This window comes from Lolium rigidum, chromosome 3, assembly GCF_022539505.1.
Source record: "Lolium rigidum isolate FL_2022 chromosome 3, APGP_CSIRO_Lrig_0.1, whole genome shotgun sequence".
NCBI lineage: Eukaryota > Viridiplantae > Streptophyta > Magnoliopsida > Poales > Poaceae > Lolium > Lolium rigidum.
This window is the reverse complement of record NC_061510.1, coordinates 208,461,555-208,466,417: the sequence shown is the minus strand read 5'-3', so window position 1 is coordinate 208,466,417 and position 4,863 is coordinate 208,461,555.

Here is a 4,863-nt window from a genome sequence, read left to right as displayed (position 1 = left end):
CACCATTTCTGTCCCTTTCGTTGGGTATCAAGAGCAGATCCATTAATTAAGCCTCGAACGTCCAAGTACAAATTAATTAATTAATCATGTGGGCGCCCGGGCCGTCGTATCTCTGTGTCTGGTGAGGTAAAGTGCAGAGGTGTTTGCTCTGCTTCTCAAGTAGCCAAGAGTCACATGTATGCATACCGTGTCCTAGATTTGAATAGAGACAGCAGGAAGCCAGAAACGGTGATTTTGACAAAAATAACAAATACAGACTAACCTTCTCGCCAAATTATTTCACTGAACTACCCTTTTGTGTGGTGCCCTTCCATCGGCGCCACACAGCAAGGTGGTGTGGGTGACGCTGCGCGCTGTTGACCAGCCGACATGGCAGGATGTGTGGCCGCTCGTAAGAGCGCCACACATTCAAAATATAGAATCAGCCGAAGCTCAAACTATCCAGGGCCAAAATTTTCTGGTCCTTAGCTGTTTCGGCGAGGCTGCTTCTGTGGCGCCCTTGCCATGCGCACCACACTTCACAGAAGCAACCTCGCCGAAACGGCTAAGTCCCTGGCGAACTTGCTTACAGTAGGTTTCCAGCCAAAATGTTGTATTGTGTGGCGTTCATGGCATCGGCGCCACACAGTGAAGTGTGGCGCCCATGACATCGGCGCTACACCTTAACTTGTGTATAAAATTCACAGAATTGCCTTGGCATGGTTGCAAAGTGACAGATTCATATCATAGCAATTTCATACAGCAGTTTTTAGATTCATAGCACACATCATAGTACACATATTCATATATTTTTAGGTAGAATACAAACAACATATAGAAATGACGACATGGTCCCAAATGACATAGGTAGAGTTCATATATGATAGAGTTCACACAACATAGGCAAATTCATCTAAGATCGACGTCCCCTCCTCGCGGGTTGCTTCCTCTGTGGCGGCGGTGGTGGCGCTTCTTCCTCCACCTCTTCCTCTGAGGAGGACGGCTCATCGTTCCTCATCCTCCTCAAAGCTGACCTCCGCGGCGGCTCCTCGTCGGACTCAACGACAACCTTCTTCCCTCGGTTCGCGTAGTCTTCCGGAGTGTAACGGTTCGGAGTCTTCCCCCTAGGATTCAACATGTACGTAGACCGTGTGGCTTACTCCCTGGCTTGACTCAGAATGGTGTCGTCAGGAATCTACACAAACATGAACACATGGTCAGAAAAAGTTGAAATTACTAAGTACATGGTTGACGGCAACAAAAGAATCCATACCTCCGAACCGTGACGTTCGTCTTCGGAAGAGGATGTAGCAATTTCGCCCTCGCGACAACCTAGCAAGTTGCCTAACCGCCGCAACTTCTGTGCAGTGCGCTGCGTCATGGAACTCATGGTTAGAAAGTCGCCAAACGCAATAGCTTACATTCAAAGTTGGTGACCATACCTTAATGAAATACAGCATCGCTCTAATAGGCTTTTCATCTCTATGACTCTGATCCCAAACAACCTCACACTCGTCAACTGTTTTTTGGATCTCGGACCGCTGTGACAAACATATTATACACAATTTAAGCGAGCACATGCCAGTATAGATGATGTACTAGCTAATAAGAGAATACATTACCACAAAGTTCAGGGAGGAAGCAATAGAAGTCGATCTCCCTGCTCGAAGCAATAGAACGCGATGGGCTCGTCCAACATTTTTTCATCATACGCCTGGTTCATTAACTCGATACGCGTGCTTTGCTGGAACCAATGGAGATACTTGTTGAAAGCTTCCGCGTCGTACGGGACAACCTCGACAGGTTCGCCAAGCTGTATCGCCTCCAAACAGTGTTGGAACGCTGTCACGTGAATCCTATGATGGACAGGACAATTCTGGATCTTCCGCAGCTGCCTTCTATCAAGCCCGCGAGATATTGGAGTACAATGGTGTAAGGGTACATTGCCCCTATGTGTGGTTTTGGTAATTAATGACAACCCCTATGGACTAATGTTTTCATTGAGTTTATATGAAGGAATATTCCATAGGTACTACTTGTACTCCATGTGTTGGATTCAAGTATGGATGCCATGAAGATAAAGGTATACCTTGTGTATTGGCATCAAGATCATCGGTATGAAGATATATATGTGATATGATCAAGAAGAAGAAACGAAGATGGAGTTCTTATGTGGAACTCAATATTAGCCATGCTCTATCTTATGTGAGTATGAGAAGATACAAGGTTGAGTTGGGCAAGTTCAAGATGAGCATCTCAAGTGAATCACATGCTTGAAGTTTGCCATCCATTTGGTGATAATGGACTTGTGAAGATGTGCATCAATGGAGCTTTCCCATCATAGTGTATGGGGGAGCATTTGTGAGTCTTCACGATGCAACATTGGTCAAGTAAGGCATTCCGGCTTGAGTGAGGCTTGAAGAGTTACCATCAAGATCAAGCGGGATGCGCAAGGCAAAGGTATGGCCTTGCTAGGTTTTCCTTTTACCGGTCTCAAGGTGGATGTTGGGAGACCGGATTATAGGATAGATAGCCGCACTATTAAGAGGGGCTTTCGGTTGAGTAACTTGATCACATCGTCTTAGAGAGCTCAATCCTTTGCATACTTTGCATATCCTTATTGCTTTTTGGTGTTTCTCTATGTGAGGTTCTTGAGCTTGTTGCTAGCTTTACAACATGCCCAAGTTCATCGAAAACGGAGTTCGCATGCATCTTCTATGGCATTTTCGAGGTTGGGTAATTTTACCGGTTATTCATGATATAATGTTCTACCTTTTATATTAATGATAAAATTCCCTTCTACAGATTCTTGAGTTTGCACTTTTTATAGGATAGCATTTTTCGTTATCTTCCAAACGAAATTAGTTTCATGTCAATCGGAGTTCGGGAGCAATAGTTATTAAAGAAAAAGGAAAAAGAGAAAATATAAAAGGAAAAAGAAAAAGAGGAGGAGGGGCAGCCGGGTCGGGCGACCGGTCAGCCGGGCCGCTCGCCGGCCCACCCGGTCCGCACCGGTCGCCAACCGGACCGGGCGCCAACCGGCTCTGTGACCGGCCTTGGGCCGAGTCCACGACCGGCCAGCCCGGAGCTCTCCCCGGCCCGACCGGGATCCGCACTGGGCCGCCTCGGCCGCCGAAGGCCCACGCGGCCTGCCTCTCCCCCGCGCGGCCTGAAGCAATCCGCCGCCTGTGCGCTGTTTGGCCCGCCCGGTTGCTGGGCCGGTCGGACCGGACGGGCCACCGGCCTCCCCAGCCCAGGCTCCGGTCAGCCGGCCTGGTAACCGGCTGGGCCATCTTTTCTGCCCGTTTTTCTTGCTTTTTCTCTGTCTTTTTCTCCCCAACGGTTATTTCTTCCTCCTAACTATAAATAGCCTTCTTCCACCTTGAGCTAGGGTAGTTCTTCCCATTCTCTCACCTCCATTGTTCCATTTTGAAGAACTTGCTCTCCCCTTTGATTCCTCCAACCATTCTTGCTCATTCTTGAGGATTTGAGAGAGGAGATCTAGATCTACACTTCCACCAAACCGTTTCTTCTCTAAGTGAGGGAATCTCTTGGGATCTAGATCTTGGAGTCTTTGGTTGACTTTCCCCTTGTTCTTCCTCTCCAATCTCATCCTAGCATTCGTTGCTTTGGTGGGATTTGAGTGTGAAGGACTTGAACACCTCCGGTGTTCTTGCTTTGCATCATTGCATAGTGTTGAGCTCTCCACCACGATTTGTTCGAGTGAGAGACCGTGAGCTTGTTACTCTTGGAGGGTGACCTCCTAGTTGGCTTGGTTGGTGTCCCGGTGATCTCTTCGTGGAAGATTGTGAAGGGGCCCGGGCTTCTCCTTCGTGGAGCTTGTGAAGTGGTTGTGGAGCTTGTCATCTCCGGAGCGGAGGAAAAGCTAACCATAAGGAAAGGGCCATTATCCTTCATGGGTGTGGTTCGGAGAATAGGGTGAGCCTTCGTGACGCGGGGAATCCTTCGTGGGACCTCCACTCCTCCAAACGTGACGTACCTTGTTGCAAAGCAAGGGAACACGGGAATACATCCTCGTCTCCGCGTGCCTCGGTTATTTCTATACCCGAGCTCTCTTTCCTTGTGATAGCCATCGTGCTTGAAGTACATATATCTTGCTATCACTTGTGCTACATATATCTTGTGCCTATCTTGCTTAGCTCTAGTTGCTATTGTTACACTTAGTTGAGCTTACCATATTTAGGGTTTGTGCTTGTAAACTAAACGATAGTTTAATTCCGCATTCTTACAAGACAAATCCGCAAGAGTTTTTAATTGCCTATTCACCCCCCCCTCTAGGCGACATCTCGATCTTTCAATTGGTATCAGAGCAAGGTCTCTCCGTGTTTTAGGCTTCACCGCCTTGAGAGTAAAGATGTCGGCTAGTATAGTGCACAATGACACAATTATCTTTGTTGGCACAAATTATCATTTGTGGCGAAATTGCTTGCTTTGCAATCTTCGGACCTTGTGTCCAAACATTGAGCAATTTCTAGATGTAGGTTTTTCTCCTCCGATGGATCCTCAAAATCTATCTTTAGAGGATGAGAAAAACTTACATCTTGAAGCTCTAGTATCTAATGAGCTTTTATTCTCCTTGAGGCCCGATTTTCGTAGGTTTTTGATATATATAAAGCGAAAATCGTCTCATGAGATGTGGATCAAGCTTAAGGAAATGTTTGGTGGATCCACTTCTCGATTGGTCGGTGGTGACTCCGAGGAGCTCTCTTCCCCTTCACATCATGAAGAGCTCCAAGTTGCTTCCACCTCCGGTCATGATGAGTTATCATCTTCTTCCACTTCACCAACGTGTAGCAAGACACGAGGTAATGATATGGTGAGTGGTGAGGAAAATTGCAATGTTGATATTGTAGGATAACGTAG